General features: G+C 41.5%; 1 long non-coding RNA gene across 1 annotated transcript; it reads right to left on the bottom strand.

Annotated features, from left to right (window-relative positions):
• Positions 1 to 959: 959 nt before the first annotated feature.
• LOC135202042 (uncharacterized) lies at positions 960 to 18,638 on the bottom strand. Its single transcript, XR_010311649.1, has 3 exons — positions 18,445 to 18,638; positions 2,676 to 2,826; positions 960 to 1,112 (listed from the first exon to the last, which is right to left on the bottom strand). It is a non-coding gene; the product is annotated as an uncharacterized LOC135202042 (long non-coding RNA).
• Positions 18,639 to 19,023: the final 385 nt, after the last annotated feature.

Genomic DNA, 19,023 nt, shown 5'->3' with positions numbered 1-19,023 from the left:
CACTCACTCACACTTGTACTCTAGTCATAACCAAGGAAAGAATGAAAGCATAAGACATGTAAAAGAATAATTATGACAAGAAAAACACTTCAAAAATTACAAATGAATTAAAAATCAAATCGCTTTCTCTTACCAGCATGAAGAATAATTCAAATTACTAAGAAAGAGATTCCCTTGACAAAGAAACAGAATTGTGCTCACACAGCACAAATTCTGGTTAAAAGGGATTTTGACGTAGGAAAATCTATTTCTGGGCTCAGCCGTGTCGCTCCGTGAAATACGTTCCTTTAGCGCTATTTCTAAGGTAAATATTACTAAAATACCAGAGAACTGCTAAATTGTGGACATGCCAGAATATTCTGACTCGCTCACGCCCTTTCTAAAAGGGTGTCGGTATGAATCTGGGGCGAGTGAAAAACACTACCACAGCAGCCTCTCCAATTAGCCTTTTCCACATCAAAACCCTTTAGAAAAGGGGAGCCGTGCTACGGCTCACTCCCTGCTATCGCGAAGGTGGCGTCAGGGCTGACATTCCTTTGATAGCCACTACGAGAGCTGCACGTAATTTTTGCGCTCTGTTTTTTTTCCTCAGCCTTTTTGGCTTGTGTTTGTTAGCTATGGATCATCAATCTGCCTCCCCATCCAAGTTAAGTACTGGTTTTTTGTTCGACACTATTTAGGGAGTGATTTTGACCCTTGTGTTCTTTTATTTAGGGTTTTGTCTGGCGTCGCCTTCGCTGACAAGGCTGGGCGCCGCCATTACGCGTTCCCCTTTTGTAGACCAAAGTCAAAACTAAATATGATAAGTTTTTAATCTAATATAAATCCACATATCTTCTTCACAGATTTAGCAATGATACCAATATCACAAAAATTAAACAACTAATATACGTACCTCAACTTTTCAAATCTTCCTTCTTGTAAGGCTCTTCTGCGAATTGCTGCCAGACCTGTTCATTAACTTCATTTAACAAATCTCCAGATGTAATCTGAGGAACTGGAGCAGCTGGTGCTTTTCCTATAAACCGAAGATAATCCTTATTACTCAGACAGTTTCCTAGTGCATTTCCAAAACTCTTCAAAGCTCGCTTCAAACCATCTGTTACAGCCTCCTGAAATGTAAATACATATTTTGTACAAAGTTTTAAACTTCAATCTCTCCTCAAATAGCTCCTTATTGTTAAAAAAAAATCTGTCTCATTACATTTTGCTGCCAAAAATACATAAAGAAAGTCAACATTTTCAGACCAGTTCACAAACTAGTTGCACTAAATACAAATATAAATTAGATTAGTTTCCCAATTGACAAATGTCCATAATTTTACAATATTCTTACATATTCTAGGGTCGAACTAACGAAGATGAAAGCATATATAGTATAGGTAATTACTGTATTAAACATACTTTACAAACTATCCATACAAAATAAAACTAACACCAGATGAATACCATATTTGAATGGTGAAAAAGTTGAGATGAAACTAGTAAGTAGACTGGACCACTAAGTCAAATGAAATAACCATGAAATAGGCCAAAAGAACTTGTTTCTGAATGGAATGTGATGAACTGGAGCAAGATGAAGCGTAAGAAGTCGCCTAGTTGGGAAGAAACCACAGAATGTATTGTACCCAAGGAATGAAGGGACAATATAGAGAACCTTGCAGTAACTACAAGTACATGGTGTGTGCAAATAATGGCAGACTGCAAGCAGTGCTTTTACTAGGGACTATGGGTTTGTGGACTGAAACACATGTTAATTTAATTAAAATATTAACTTTCACTCCAGATGGTCTATGGACTGTATCGCTTCAAAGGATAAAGTGGGAAGAAAAGCTATCAAAGTTGGCTCCCTGGCCTAAAAACTCAAATATGACTTTTTTGAGTACCCCCCTCCTCTTTTTATTTCAGAAAATGGGGATAAGGACTGGAAAAACTTTAATAAATTTCATAAACAAAATGGAAGAATTGAGCAGGTGAGATGAAAACCTTCCCTAAGTGGAGATAGTATTAGCTATCATCAACTGCAGCTTAGTTTTCTTATGGATATTTATGGAATAGGTAAGACAAAAATGAAGGACAAATATATCTGGGGTGGATGCAGGACAACACAGGTTAAAGGCTGTGATGAACGGTGTTACAAGGCTTGTTTTTATTTACTTTGAGAAAAACTTGGCAAGTATTATGAACTATGCAACAAATACAAAACATAAAATCAGGCTACAAATGCCATATCACTACTGCATATGCAACTAAATTCTACTGATGAGTCGCAAAGGCTGATTATTGCTGAAGCATCCAATGTTCAGATATAGCAGTTGGACGAGGTTGCTGAAGTTGATGAAATCCTTTGGTTTTTTTTTTACAGTGCAACCAGTTTCAGCTAAATGGACTGCATGGTTTGAGAGACATTAAAATGTATTTAAAGTACTACTAACAATGAGAAGCTACTGCACTAAATCTTGAGAGATTTCAAGACATGACTCCAAATGAGGATTATAGATGAAAAATAAGTAATTGATTATATGCCAATGCAATTCTCAAGTGCGTTGGGTACTAAAACCACGACCTCCAAAAGAACCTTCACCTTACCAAGCCATGAGGAATAGAAAGCACAAAAATAAAGACAAAGAAATTATCCACAAGGTGCTAAAAAATTCTTACTAAACTTTTCTTACCTTTCTTGCTTTCTCAATGGACAAGGCCTTACTCTCATGCCTTCTGAAACACCATAACCAATGTCTTCATGGTAAACTCCATCTTTTAACTGAACACGTACCCTAGCGCTGATTCCCACATAATAACGACTGTTATAGTGGTCCACAAAATCTGCAACATATCAGTTAATATCTCAGACATTATCATTATTGAAAACTGGTTAACAGGGCAACCAAGTTACATTCTAGATTCCCATACGGTTCTCCTCAAGGATTTGTTCTTAATTCTCAAGTAAAAGATGAAATTTTGAGCTTTTCTGTAGACAAGACCAAATGAATGGATTAAAGTAATAGGCAGAAAGCTATGCAGCTTTTATCCTTTTTTCCTTTTTCATCACTTTGTAGAGAAGAATTGACAACATGAAAATCCTGAATCATGTTTCTTTAGTTATATCACAATTTTTAAGAGTACATAAATTGTATTTTTCCTAACTACAGTCGACCACCCTATTCGCGTTCTCTAGATTTGCCGATTTCTCTTTGGACCATATCTACCCATTATTAGTGGTATGTTTTATTCAGAAATATTCACAGATTACTAGATTTTTATATAATTTTCGTGACTAAATGCACTTCTTGTGATAAAACTACATGTAATCATAATATTCAGTTACAAGCAATTTTAGTTATAAGCATTTTTAGAGGGGCTATAAGTATGTATTCAAGGATTTTAGCTATTCGAGGGGGGTGGGTGGGGTCTGGGATGCATCCCCCGTGAATACGGAGGGTTTACTGTATACAAACCTAAGGTCCATTACAACAGGAATTGCTTACAGCAAAACTGGAACATGGCCATTAAAACTCTTGAACAAGGCAGTTAGGAAGTAACTACCATCTGATAGTCGGGGAGACCTGCCTGCCTGGTAGTAAACATTCCACTTTGCTTTCAGCCCAGTTTCAGATTGAGAGGTGGCATGAGGGGGGGCATTAGCATAAAGGACCTCAGGTTTGTATAGTTAAGAACAAAAATACAATTTACTCTTAAAAACTGTGATTTGTTCCTAAACAACATACAACCCTCAGTCCTTTATGATATGAAGACTCACTGTTAGGAGGGTAAAAATTTAATTGAGTCTTTTGAACTGACTGGAGTTAGGCACATTCTAGGCTACTCCAGGTCAAAAGGAGCGAGGAGTGCCCTGTCTTTGACAACTGATCGGAGTACATGAACTGCAGGATCAATTCAGACTTCTGGGTCTTTTCTAATGAGTGAGGAATCATAAACTCATATGAAAAAGTCTGGGAAGAAAATTAAGTCAGAGGTATTAAGGCAAAGATCTGAGAAGGGTTTGACTTATTACCTGAGTTTCCTTACTCCCCTTGCTGGAGGAAGGAGCAGGATTGCTTCTATGAATCCAACACGAAAAATAGAAAGGAAGCTTCATGTGTAGACTTACCGCATGACACCAGTCCAGCAAGTGTAGGTTCAATTCCTATTCTCAGCCCAAATGAAAAGAAGAAAGAGGAGGAGGAGGAAGATGCCAGTCACTCTCAAATCCTTCTCACCTCTAGAACTGCACACCTCAGGAGAGAGGCAAACCTGTCCAGGTAAGAAAACACAACTTGCTGAGAGGCCACCACAGGCACCTTAAACATACCTAACATAGGTGCCGTTAAGTATTAACCGGTTATCAGCGCCATAATAAATCACCAAGTTCCGGTTTAATGGCAGTTTTTGCTTATCAGCACCCCAATGAGAACGAGACACCCCGAATAACCGGGGACTGCCTGTATAGCGCAGAAGTGGAGGGAAACATAGAAAAAAGGAAGATTATGCCCACTCTGTGGAAGACAGCTTGATAGTAGGTGAAACTGTCTGTGTTAGGAAATGCATTTCGACACGTGTGAAGGTAGTAAGATGAGAGGAGATAATAAATGGCAGAAGTGGACTAGTTTATCAGAAGTGCATCTTAAGTGTAGAAAAGACTATACTAGAGAAGACAGTATTACAGCTGCAACAAGAAAGGACACAAATAACCCACTGAAAAAAGTTGCCTATTGGGCAGAAACTAAGGTCCAAGCAAACTAAATTTGATTTTAAGAGAAACTGTGTATTTTGCTTTGGAGTTTGTTGTGCTGAAACAAGAGAAAAAAAAAACCTTTCAGTGGATGCCAAAAAATTCATGAAGTGATGACTTTATAGTTCAGAAAAAATGTGTTGGATAAAGCTAACGAGCAAAAGATGAAAGGGGCAAAAAAGTAAAAGTTGTGGTAGATGGTATTCAGTGTTTGGTCGCAGACAAAGCTAGACACCATGAATCATGTTGCAGTAAATTTTTTTTTTTTTCTTGAAGAACCAGCAGTTAAATCCATCAGGCAAGTTGTAGAGACCTGAGGATGAAGATTATAGTAACTGGCTTTGAGAAAGTTTGTTCCTGCTTGGAAGATAGTGAAGACTGTCAGTTTACTTTCAAGGAATTGAGGATGTGATGCATCTGAACCAATCCTGCCATTTAAGTACAAAATATCTGACATAGAAATTAGAAGAGAAGTATGGAGGAGATATAAACCACCCTCCATAAAGAAACACATATCGTATGTTTTCACAATTCAGGACACGAAATACTAAGTAATTCTTGGTATAACGGAAAGGTTGTATGATGAGAAGAGCGACTGAGGATTTTTAGAATTGCAGCAGCTATTATTAAAGAGGATTTCAAGTCAAAGATGTAAGACTCCTGCAACTATCCAGCTCCTGAAGGACTCTTTTAATGATGTAAAAAGCAATATGCCTGAGGTCTCTTCATGTGTTACTACATGACTTAATTGAAAAAGGAGGAGAAGGGGAGATAGACAACAAACACAGGTTATGCTCTACAAAATTACTCATTCAGTTCTAAAAGCAGTGAGACTGAGGACTTTCTCTCTCCTATTCTACTTGGAGTTGCTGTTTATGTACATAGGAAATTTGAATCTAGACTCCTGATGTGGTAGTATAGAAGTTGGTTTGTGTGAATTAATATTTGATTCTTTCTATATATTATTTGTTGTTGTTGTTAAGTTGATTAGGTTAGGCCAATTTTTAAACTTGTTTTAGGATTTGTTTTTTCATTGTTTTTATTTTTGTTGTGCTTGTGGGTGAGGGATTGGTGTATTCATGTTGTTTTATTTTTTTTTTTTGCAGTGCTCGTATTGATGTACTAGTGAAGAGTACCGTTCCATTTCACATAGTCTGAAGTAAGACAGGAATGAGTGAGAACTGAGGCTCCCTTCACCTGCACTCCACAGCAGTAGCTGAGAGAGACAGTTTTGCCAGTTGGTTGTGGTTCCTCAGTGGCTCTGAGGGAGGTCAACAATTACAGGCTATGCACCTACGAGCAGCTGGAAATAATGATTCAGGAATTGGAAAAAAAAAAACAACCAGAGGCTCTCTGCCAAAGGAGCTGCTGACACAAGGAATATCAAAAGTCCAAGCAGTATCATCGTGTAAATTAGGATTAAGGAATTACATTCATCATTTCTAAGTGGTCTGGAATATTCATTAAGTTAGGCTTAGTTAGAGGATGATAAGATTAAGTTGTGAACTTTAATACTAAGGAATAAATTAAGTAAAGGAAAATCTTAAATTCAATAATCCTTCAAATCAGTTCCCATTAGTACAGGTACTCCTCATTAATGACGTACGTACTTGTTTTACAACTTGGAGTCAAGACGACAACAGAAAAAACCATATAAAATGAAAAATAAAAACATTGCCAATGGTGGCCAAGAGAAAGGCTATTCAGTGCCAATAATCTAACCTAGCCTAGGTCATTAAAACTTGAAATCTATGGCTAAAACAATAATAAGGGTACATATTTTTTAAGTATTGATGACACGGCTGCTTTTACCTTGGGAATTGATTTTTGGTATTCTAAGTATTGAGGACATGGCTGCTTTACCTTGGAAATTGATTTTGGTATCCTAAGTATTGAGGACAGGCTGCTTTACCTTGGAAATTGATTTTTCCTACAGTTTTAAAGCTTTTGATGAAAAAGTAGTAGTTATCTTATGGGGGCAACTATTATTTACATCCTATCTCTACCCAACAATGATGAGGGGGCTTTAGAAACTCAGAGTTTTTGGGTGGGGGACAACACACGCCCACTAAGCGGCCATGTTTGTGTTCTAGTAGAGGCCGAGGGATATGCCGCCTTCAGGGAACCATATGTTCCATTGGAAGGATGAGGCTGATGGGAGGTGGGTCATCGGGTGGTGGAGCACAAGGTGCAAGTTGGTATAAGGGGGTGGGGGTGATTGTTAGGTAGAGAATTGGACAAACAGTCATACCCCTACATACGAAAGTCCCTACGTACGAAAAATCCAGGTTACGAAGGTAAAGACAAAGATTTTTTTGCTTCTGTGTTCGAAATAATTCAGGTCGTGAAAGGGTGTGTAGTAAGTCTGAGATTTGCCCGGACCGCCGAGAACAATTTCAAAACTCGCCAACTCAGTATACTTGCCACCATCCTCCTGCTCTCCCATTGGTTCCTGATGCTAGTTACCACCGTAAGATCCTGCTCTCCTATTGGTCAGCATCTATCCCATCATGCATCAACATAAGGAGTTCCTTGACCATTTTGTTTCGGCAGCGATATCATACACGCATGGAATTATTGTTTGTTTACGTAGATTTTGTTTGTTAACGTAAATTCGTGTTAGTAATTTCACTTTTGTTATACATTAAGTTACTTTATCGTGTTGTGTGTGAACTTAATTGCTTACGTTACTAGCCATGGGTCCCAAGATGTTGCTGAAGTTCACGGAAAGAAGAGGATGCTTTCTATAGAGACGAAGATGGAGATAATCAAGAAGAACTTTCGGACATCGCCTCACTCGAAAGGTAGGTTCCACATTTACTACATACGTACGGACATGTACGTACAGTATTTCTTGTACCCTGTAACTACTACATTTTATTTACAGGTACAGTAATGGTTAGGTCAGGTACTGAATGGTCCAAATTGTTGTATTTCATTGTTTATTGGTCAATTTAGCTTACGTATTATAAAATTTACTGTAGTGTTTTTGTAGGACTTGGGAACGAATTAGCAATTTACATGTAAAACATAGTTCTGGATACGAAAAAATCGAAGGCCATTTCAGAACAGATTAATTTCATAACCTGAGGCACTACTGTAAATAACAGTATCGCAAGACTACTACTACATCATCAAAAACACTAAAACTGTAGGAAAAATCAATTTCCAAGGTAAAAAGCAGCCATGTCCTCAATACAGGCAGTCCCCGGGGATTCCGTTCTTAAGACGCATCATCAAACCCAAAAATCGTCGTAAGTCGGAACGACGTTGGAAAAATGTCCTAAACTAATAAAAAGTTATAAAAACCTTACTTGTAATCCTTTGGTTACACTACATGTTGTTTCCTGTAGTTTTATGTACAACCTGGAGTTATTTTCATAAAAAAATGCTGGTTCTTGAAGGTAAAAACTATTGTAATCCTCGGGTGACACTACATTCTTGAAGTTTTGTTTTATGTACAACCTGGAGTGATTTTGCCAAATCTTGAGGGCTACAAGAACAGTTGATTACTATTTACGTATAAAATAGACTAATTAAAGTAAACGTATCTTTAAATAGGCTTATATATTAGTATCAACAAAAACATTTACTGGCATGAGTCAGAGGCCGTTTAATGAAACGAACACTTCTCTGTCCTATCTGGTTCAGGAAAATAAACATTAACGTCAATCCCCAAGGACCATTGTTGCCAGACACCTACCTAACCTACCTCTCTCTCTCTCTCTCTCTCTGATCAATTACTGGATAATGTCTCTCTTTGGATACTTCGATTTTGCCAAATCTTGAGGGCTACAAGAACAGTTGATTACTATTTACGTATCATATAGACTAATTAAAGTAAGCGTATCTTTAAATAGGCTTGATATTATTAGTATCAACAAAACATTTACTGGCATGAGTCGAGGCCGTTTAATGAACGAACACTTCTCTGTCCTATCTGCTCAGAAAATTCACATTACGTCAATCCCCAAGACCATTGGCAAATGATCTCATTTGCCAAGATGCGCCCCCCCCCGCCTCCCCCCCCCCCCCCTCTCTCTCTCTCATCTCTTCTCTCTCTCTCTCTCTCTCTCTCTCTCTCTCTCTCTCTCTCTCTCTCTCTCTGATCAAATTACTGGATAATGTCTCTCTTTGGATACTTGGAATTTGCGTTGTAATCTAACCAGAAACTTAATTTTGTTATTATTACTGGAAACAAGCAATGATTTTTTCATTATTTGCGCTTTTGGACTGTTATAAACTTTGTGCATCGCAAGCTAGTATTCATTCGCTCGGAAACTAGTTCCGCATATGGAGGCGTCACTAAAAAAATTAGAAAAATACGACATAAAAAGTGTCGAGAATCATCATAACCTCAAATTTTTGTTGTAATCTAACCAGAAACTTATTTTTATTAATATACTGTGCTAAACTATAAAGGATTTTTATCATTGTATGCGTTTTTTAAAAGTGTCGTTAACTCGGAGCGTCGGAAGACGCCTCTCTCTCTCTCTCTCTGATCAAATTACTGGATAATGTCTCTCTTGGATGCTTGGAATTTGCGTTGTAATCTAACCAGAAAACATAGTTTTGTTATTATTACTAGAAACAAGCAATGATTTTTTTCATTATTTGCGCTTTTGGACTGTTATAAACTTTGTGATCGCAAGCTAGTATTCATTCGCTCGGAAACTAGTTCCGCATATGAGGCGTCACTAAAAAACATAGAAAAATAAGACATAAAAAGTGTCGAAAATCATCATAACCTCAAAATTTTTGTTGTAATCTAACCAGAAACTTATTTTTATAATATACTGTGCTAAACTATAAAGGATTTTTATCATAGTATGCATTTTTTAAAGCGTCGTTAACTCGGAGCGTTGGAAGCGTCAGCGTCGTAACGTTGGAACAAACGTCGTAACCCAGGGCTGATTTTTCCATAATATTTAAGAAAAGCGTCATAACCTCGGAACATCGTAAGCCGGAGTTGTCGTAACCCGGGGACTGCCTGTATATGATAATTATTTTTTTTTCATTTCTTATGGTTGCATACTAAACTTCAGGCAATGAAAAAAAAAAGAGCCAAAAATTAACTCTTAATCTTGAAAAACTAAGTGTGCTGTGATTTTTTGAAAAAAAAAATTTTTCCATTTCGGCGCTCACTCGCGAAACGCCGCCAACATACGGGAGACGATTTTTAAAATACCGCTTCGGCGTTTAAGGGTTAATGGCACCTCTGTCAATAACATTATTATTTGCACCCTCATGGCGCCGATAATCAAAACTCAGTCTGTTACGGGGACATAAATTGCCAATTTAATGGCGCTAGACAAGCACCATAAAAATGATATTGTTAGTATACAATAAAGTTTTGTACATACTTACCCGGCAGATATATACTTAGCTATAGTCTCTGACGTCCCGACAGAATTCAAAACTCGCGGCACACGCACAGGTAGGTCAGGTGACCAGCCCACTCCCGCCGCTGGGTGGCGGGAATAGGAACCATTCCCGTTTTCTAACCAGAATTTTTCTCTTCACCTGTCTCCTGAGGGGAGGCTGGGCGGGCCATTAATCGTATATATCTGCCGGGTAAGTATGTACAAAACTTTATTGTATACTAACAATATCATTTTTGTACATGCAACTTCCCGGCAGATATATACTTAGCTGATTGACACCCTTGGTGGTAGGGCAAGAGACAGTTACATACTAATTATTTTTGAATATAAAAACAGGGAAACAACATACGTTGTAGGTACATTAACAAAAAACAACCTTGGTTCCTACCTGATATGGAAAGAAGACTTCATTGATACTGTCTATGAGTCTGCTTGCCATCAGAGTTCCAGAGAGGATGAGACCTGCGACTGATAACCCTTTCGGATCATACCAATGGGGGCTTACCCGCTTACATGGCAGAGCCTTTTCTTGGATCGTACCAATGGGGCTGACCCACTTACATGGCAGAACCTTGACCTGTATCATACCAACGGGGGCTAACCCTCTTACATGATAGAGCTTTAGGTATTTAAGACAATACAAGGAGCATAACGACCAATCCCGATCACCTGACCACACTAACATGTTAGCACTACGATTTGAAAGGGGTCAACTCCTGCACCCTCTTTCAATCGACCAATAAAATGCACCAAACACCATTAAAAACCCTAACCTAATAAAACTAAAAAGGATTGGGTTCAGCTCCCTGTCCCAGCAACGAATCCGCAGATACGTACGCTCCTAGAGTAAAGCACTTGTCGTACGTCACTTGAATGTCTCTCAAGTAATGAGATGCAAAGACCGAATTGCATCTCCAAAAGGTTGACTCCACTAGAGTCTGTATCGACAAGTTCTTGTGGAATGCCAAAAGAGGTAGCGACTGCTCTTACCTCGTGAGCTTTAACTCTAAAGGAGGTCCAGTTGTTCTTCTTACACTCTAAATGGGCTTCCTTGATTACGTCTCTGATGAAGAACGCCTGAGCATTTTAGAGATCTGCCTTTTGGGATCTCTAACTGAACACCATAAACTTTCCTTACTCCCCTTTTTAGTTCGTTCTTCCTTTCTAAGTAGAAACTTAAGGCATCTCACTGGGCAAAGAGCCCTTTCTCGCTCTGTACCTACAAGCGACGAAAGTCCTTTTACTTCGAATGTTCGAGGCCAAGGTTTCGAAGGGTTCTCATTCTTCGCCAAAAACATCGGTTTGAAAGAACAGAACGCCGAGTCGTTCCTGAAGCAACATTATGTTCTAAGGCTTGTAGTTTGCTTACTCTTTTCGCTGAAGCTAGCGCGACCAAGAATAAAGACTTCCTTGTCAGATCTCTGAACGTAGCCTTACAGGGAGGTTCGAATTTTGAGGTCATTAAGTATTTTAGGACCACATCTAAGTTCCAACTAGGTGCTCTAATCCCTCTGTTCTTTGACGTCTCGAAGGATCTTATCAGGTCATGCAAATCTTTGTCTTCCCCAATATTAAGGCCTCTATGCCTGAAGACTGAAGATAGCATACTTTTATAGCCCTTAATTGTAGAGACTACTAAATTACATTTCTCCTTCAAATAAAGGAGGAAATCAGCTATATCTGTCACAGAGGTTACTGGAAGAGGATATCTTCTGAGCTCTACACCATCTGCGAAACACATCCCACTTCGACTGGAGACTCGAATAGTAGATGGTCTTCTAGCTCTTGCGATCGCTTTCGCAACTTCTCGAGAAAAGCCTCTCGTTCTGACAAGTCCTTCGATGGTCTGAAGGCAGTCAGAGCGAGAGCGGGCAGGTTTTTGTGATACCTGTCGAAGTGGGGTTGTCTGAGAAGATCGCTCCTGTTTGGGAGAGATCTCGGAAAGTCTACCATCCATCCCAGTACCCTCTGTGTACCAGTTTTGCGCTGGCCAGAACGGGGCTATGAGGGTCAGTTTGGCTCCCTCTGCTGCTGCAAACTTCCTTACCACTTCCGATGATATTTTGAACGGAGGAAAAGCATACCCGTCTATCCGGACCGAATCGAGGAGTAAAGGGCGCCATCCACCGAAATCGCCCTTGGGTCGGCGATCGGTGGGAGCAGTAACTTTTTCAGCCTGTTGTTTCCAATGGGTGGCAAAAAGATCTATATTTGATCTCCCCCAGAGGTTCCATAGTCTGTTGCATACTTCCTGATGCAACGTCCATTCTGTAGGCAGTACTTGGTCTCTCCTGCTCAGAAGGTCGGCTCTTACATTTTGTCCCCTTGAATGAATCTCGTCCGGAGAGTGATTCTTCTCTCTTCGTGCCCAAAGCAGTAGTTTCTCTTGCTTCTTGTAAAGGGAGAACAGTGCGTCCCTCTTGCTTCTTGATGTAAGCTAGGGCTGATCTGTGTTGTCCGAATTGATCTGCAGGACTGAACCTGAGATCTGAGCCTCGAAGTGTATGAGGGACAGGTGAATCGCTGCCAATTCTTTCATATTGATGTGCCAGGACACCTGTTCTCCCCTCCAGGTGCCTGACACTTCTCTCGTCCCTAGAGTGGCTCCCCACCCCGCATCTGAGGCGTCGGAATACAACACTAGCCGAGGGTTCGGAAACGTGAAGGGATACTCCTTCGTTGATCCTGCCACGGATTCATCCACCAACGCAGGTCCTCCTTTATTTCCTTCGTGATCTGGAAGGAATCGGACAGATTTTGAGATTTCTGATCCCAACGTTCTCTTAGATAGAACTGTACGGCCTTAGGTTGAAGCCTTCCTAGAGAAATGAACTGTTCCAACGAGGAAAGGGTCCCCAGAAGACTCCATCCATTCCCTCGCGGAACATTGTTCTTTCTCTAGGAAGATTGCTACTTTTTCCAAGCAGCGGTTCTGTCTTTCCTGTGATGGAAAACACATGAAAACCCCAAAAACCCCGAGAATCCATCCGAATCCCCAGATAAACCAATGTTCTGCTGGGGAATCATCTGGGATTTCTCGAGGTTTACCAACAGTCCCAAGGACTGTGTTAACTCCAGTGTCAGTTTTAAGTCCTCCAGACATCTACTCGCGACTGTGCTTCGTATCAGCCAGTCGTCTAGATACAAGGATATTCGAATCCCTTCGAGGTGAAGCCAGTGAGCCACGTTTTTCATTAGTCCCGTGAATACTTGGGGGGCTGTTGATAGTCCGAAGCATAGGGCCCGAAACCCTAATTGAAATACTCTTCCTTTGAGCCATAAATCTGAGGTATTTCCTGGAAGACGGGTGTATTGGTACGTGGAAATAAGCATCCTGCAGGTCCAGGGATACCATCCAGTCCCCTTGGGACGCAGGGCTGCTAACACCGAGGCTGTCGTCTCCATTGTGAACTTCCTTTTTGCTACGAACACGTTCAGGGCGCTCACGTCCAGAACTGGCCTCCAACCTCCTGAGCTCTTCGGAACCAAGAACAGGCGATTGTAAAACCCCTGGGAAGAGAGATCTTTTACTTCCTCTATGGCTTCCTTGTAAAGCATCTGCTCCACGAGATGTAGAAGGGCTTGTTTCTTGACAGATTCCTTGTAGTTTGCTGTTAACTCCCTTGGAGTTGTAGTTGGGAAGGGAGGTTTTTCCCTGAAGGGGATTAAATATCCTTTCTTTAGGATGGATAGGGACCAGGCATCGGCACCTTTCTGTGCCCAAGTTTCGTAAAAATCTAGAAGCCTGGCACCCACTTTTGTCTGGAGGACCACAGTCTCACTGGGTCTTGACGAACGGCCTTCGAGAAGACCTTCCTCTCTTCTCCGTCTCTACTTCTAAGAGAAGATCTTGGTGCAGACCTTCCCCGAAAGGGCTGCTGGAAGGGACTTTCTCCTTTTTCGCAACCTGCACAGCAGGTTTTAGCCTCTTCCCTGACTGGGCCAGCAGGTCCTGTGTGGCCTTTTCTGAAGTGTCTTTGAAATGTCCCTCACTATGTCCTGAGGAAAAAGGTGACTAGAGAGTGGCGCGTATAAAAGGGAGGATCTCTGCAGAGGAGAAACAGATTTCGTTAAGAAGGAGCTAAACACTGCCCTCTTCTTCAAAATACAGGATCCAAAAAGGGATGCCACTTCATTGGAGCCATCCATAACCGCCTTGTCTAGGCAGGTTAAACACTGCCCAACTCTTCCATGGTAACGAAGTCTGGTTCTGAGACTTCTTGGCTAAAGCTCCCAAAGCCCAGTCCATAAAGTTAAAAACTTCGAGAGTCTTGAAGAGGCCCTTGATGAGATGATCCACCTCACACATTCCTCAAGAGGCTTTTGCAGAGTGTAGAGAGCGTCTTCTAGACATCTACAAGAGCGGAAAAATCCGCATCAGAGGACGAAGGGAGACCCAGGCCCATTGGCTCCTTGGTGTCGTACCACATACCTGGTTTCCCTGTCAGCTTAGAGGGAGGACAAGAAAATACTGTCTTCCCCGCTTCCTTCTTAGATCTGAGCCAGCTCTCGAGACTCTTCAGAGACTTTCTCATAGAAAGAGTAGGGGTCATCTTAACGAAGGAGGAGGCCTTCGACATTTTCGTACTGGATAATAACGATCCCGGCGAAGGGGGATCCGACTGGCGTAGCGAGTCTCCAAACACCTGCAGCAAAAGAGAGCAAGTCTCTATAGTCTGAAACTCCTGCATCTTTGGATATCTCTTCATCCGAAACTTCTTCCAAAAGCGATGCAGGAGAAGAGGGCTTTTCCTTAACAGGAGACCGATCCGTCGAAAGAAGCCTTTTCCTTTCGTCCTTACTCCTATCCTCCTTCCTGCACGAGTCCTGGAGTTTCCCTATACTCGGGCTTCTGCTCTGCTCCTTGCGTCTGCTAGGAGATGGCGCTTGCGTCCTGAATCAGGCGCCTGTGAGGACGAAAGAACGCCTGCTAGGCGAAAGGAGAAACATCCTGTTCCTGGCGCCAAGAGGGAGAAGCGCTTGCATCCTGGTTGAGCGCGCCTGGGCCAAGAAGGCGAGGCGCTTGCGTCCTGGTGAGGCTGCCTGGTCCAAGAAGGAGAGGCATTTGCGTCCTGATGAGGACGCCTAGAAGGCGAAATGCGCCTGCGAGGAGAAAGGAGAACCTTTGTTCCCGTCGTCCATGAGGGAGACGTTTGCGTCCTGGTGACTTGCGTCTAGCAGGTTGAATAACTCCTTTTCCCTTCCTTGGCGTCCCTCCTCGGTAGAGGCGCTAAATCTCCTCCTATATCCCTCCTGGGAGGTGAAGAAAACTTTGTCCTAAGCTTTCACGGCGCCTATTCGCCGAAACTCTTGCGTCCTTCGGAAAATGTCTAGAGGACGAACGAAACGCTCCTTCCTTCTGCGGAGCTCTGAATAGAGAGGGGCTCTTCTCTCCCGGAGCTCTTAGTCGCACGAGTTCTCTCACGAGAAATCCGCGAATCAGGCTCCTGATGCTTGCATGAGAGGCAAAATCGTCCTCTAGCAAAACTCCTGGGAGAACTCTTGCTCGTAGGGAGTTTCCGATTCCTGTCATATGTGACTGAAGAAGGTCTCGCTGGGGACGAAAACCTTTCAGGCGAGGAGCGTCTGCTAAAGCCAGGACGCTTACTCTCTGATGCTCTCCTAACAGAACTCTGATGGGAAGAGAAATGTCTTTCTTCCTAGAAGAGCCTTCAGAAAGAACTCCCACTAAGGCAGACAACTGCTGTTGGAGTCCTACCAAGACTTCCTTCGTCTTGTGTGATAAGTCTTCCGGACAGAAGAGTCAGGAGATCTCATAGCTCTCTTCTTACGAGCAGGCGAATACTCCGGAAATGGCTCAGGACTGGAACGCAACGCTTCGCTTGCTGGCGTCTTCCAGGATCTCTTAAGAGGACGCGACTTAGCGGAAGAACTCCATCCTCTTCTGGGAGACGAAGAGTCTGAGTCCGAAAAGCACTTCCTGAGGACGCTTTTGCAGTAGCTGTCCTTGGCAGCCTGGGAAGCGGCTACAGGATCTGCCGAAGGGACGCCTGACCGTTGGGAATACTCTACATCCCCCTTGCGGCTTTCGACATTCCTCCTCCCTTGGTCATGGGAGTCTGAAAGAGGTCTAGGCCTAGGAGCAATGCGGAGTCGGTCAGACGCCCCCTCCACTTCACTGGGGACACTGCACAAATCACTGCACACATCACTGCGCTTACCTGTCTCCGTCATTGCTTGCAGTTGCGATTCAAGCTGATTATTGAGGCTCTCATTGCAGCCATTTCCGTAGACGCATCTACAGGTTCGCTGCTGGGGAAGGGGCGGAAGCCAAACTATGAGCAGGTGAAATACTAGAAAAGTTAGGAGCTACTTCCTGTTCATTATAGCAGGATCTACTTGAGCTTCTGATGGAAGCCCTCCTAACTCTATCTTTCTCAAGTTTCCTTACATAAGAAGCCAAGGTCTTCCATTCCACTTCCGTTAAGCTCTCACATTCCAGACAGGTGTTAGTCGCAGAACAATCATTCCCCCTACATTTCTTACAGACTGTGTGAGGATCCACCGATGCTTTCGGTAGCCTCACCTTACATTCCTCTTTCGCACACACCCTAAATACAGGTGCCACGTCAGACATTTTAAAGAGAATCCAGAACAATATCCAAAAAACGGTCCACGATAAGCGTATGCCAAAACCAAAGATCAAAGTACATCACCAAAAGACAGATAGATAATCCTCGGCCAACGAGAAAAGGAATTCCAATGCAGGAGGTACCAACAACGATGTTGTTGCTACCCGGCAACAGAAAAATTCTGGTTAGAAAACGGGAATGGTTCCTATTCCCAGCCACCCGAGCGTCGGGAGTGGGCTGGTCACCTGACCTACCTGTCGCGTGTGCCGCGAGTTTTGAATTCTGTCGGGACGTCAGAGACTATAGCTAAGTATATATCTTGCGGGGAAGTTGCATGTACAAAAAAATGTATTGTTATGTTACAATAAGTTTCATACATACTTACCTGGCAGATATATACATAGCTGGGACGACGGAGTCTTAGCTATGTATATATCTGACAGGTAAGTTGCATGTACAAAACCAGATTGCCATTATCTTATGCTGTCTGTGGAAAATAAAAATCCACAAATAGGCAAGTCCACAAATCGTGAGTCCAGAATGCGGGGGACTTATGTATTGGCACCAATAAATACCTGACAAAAGTGCCATTAACCGGTTATTGGCTGGTAAAATAAATTTCAAGTTATCGGGCAGCGAAAATTGCCAATTTTCGCTTATCATCAAGACATCTGAACGGAAGAACCCCTGGGACTGCCTGGATGTTTAAATACGAGCTCACAAAAACATGTCTGCATCACATGACAGCAGAAAGCAAAGTGGAATGTTTACAACCAGGCAGGCAGGTCTCCTCGCCTATCGGATGGTAGTTACTGCCCAACCACCTTGTTTAAGAGTTTTACCGGCCGTGGTCCAAGCTTGCCATAAGCAATTCCTATTGTAAAGGACTGAGGGTTTGTATATTGTGTATGAACAAACAAATATTCTTCACCAAATGGTAATTGTTAGAAACATCATACATAAAAAAGTCTTGAAGATCTGTGTTATTATACGTACATAAAAGTGGTATCAACATGCACCAGTACATAAAAAAGTTCTCTATCTCTCAAAAAGCCACCTGGTGCTTCTTTAATGTTAAAAAGACTTGCAGAGTATGGATGACTTAGATCAAAAGTCCTACTTGAAGTACTTTACAATATTTACACACATCCATTTACTTGATGGATAAAATTTACCTGCCAAGGTCAGCAAAATCTGAGAAGCTACAGTTTACAGACATGACCAAACCAAAAGTTGAATGTTTATAAGAATTTAAGACAATTATGGGACAAAGTAAAGGCCAAGTGACAAGAATTTGGTATGGCACTAATAACAAATGTAAGTTTTAGTGCAATTAAAGAAAAGTTCAGAAACAAATTACCTTCACATCAGAACAAAGGTGAGTGATGCAGATGGAAAGCATAAGCCCAATTGTAGAGCTTAATGTAGGCAAAACACAACCATGTCAATTCATAGTAGAGGAAATAACAAGACAGCTTCTAGATAGCTTGTAACTTTACATGATAGGGAGAGGTATTTCAAATCTTTTCAGAAATACCATAGTTTTAGCCATTCTTTTTTGTACATATTTGCCTAGGGAGTTAGGGCTGAAAACTTTTACCTCCCAATCTATCCTTATAATCTTGCAATTACTATCCACATCTATTAAAGGTCCACATACCAAACACTACTTAAAGTAAAACATAAAACTCGGAATATGTGCAAAACAAAACCAGTTCATGCTTACTGATCTTACCAATGGTTTGATTTGTGACAGAATGACTCCATCCATTAAAGCCAAAGACTTCATTTGCAAGGGATATAAGTCGCCATCCTTCAATGTATGCAATACGCTGGCCTCTCCCGCTCCACTTCTCTGGCTGATGAATGAGGAGCCAAGCTTCTGCCGTAAAACCTTTTGGACAGCTTCTTGCTCCTCAGCGGTAAATTCGGTCTGTAAATCACCAATGGTTGTAAAAGTGAAATTATAAAATATAATTTCATATAAATACTTACCAAGTAATTACACAGCTATACTTTTCTATTCATGTGACAGCTAAAATTTGACAATAGCAACAACAAATCAGAGGAGCTCACTTCTTTTCTGCCAGCATTTGATGCAACATTGGATCTTTGTGGTAGCTTTCCTTGGAGTTTTGCTTCATCTTTTCTTGGATTTGGTAATGTATCATATTTTTGGTAGCTTAACAGCTGAGTCCATTGAGTTAAGCAATCCCTTGCATTATCAACAGTATGTTGGATTCAAGTTCCTCCAGTGTTAGATATTGTAGGGAGGGTTGCAAGACCCGCATACTAAGATAACATACGATATCAT

This window comes from Macrobrachium nipponense, chromosome 30, assembly GCF_015104395.2.
Source record: "Macrobrachium nipponense isolate FS-2020 chromosome 30, ASM1510439v2, whole genome shotgun sequence".
Taxonomy (NCBI): Eukaryota; Metazoa; Arthropoda; class Malacostraca; order Decapoda; family Palaemonidae; genus Macrobrachium; species Macrobrachium nipponense.
The sequence above is the reverse complement of the archived record's forward strand: the minus strand, read 5'-3'. Positions and strand labels throughout refer to the sequence as shown.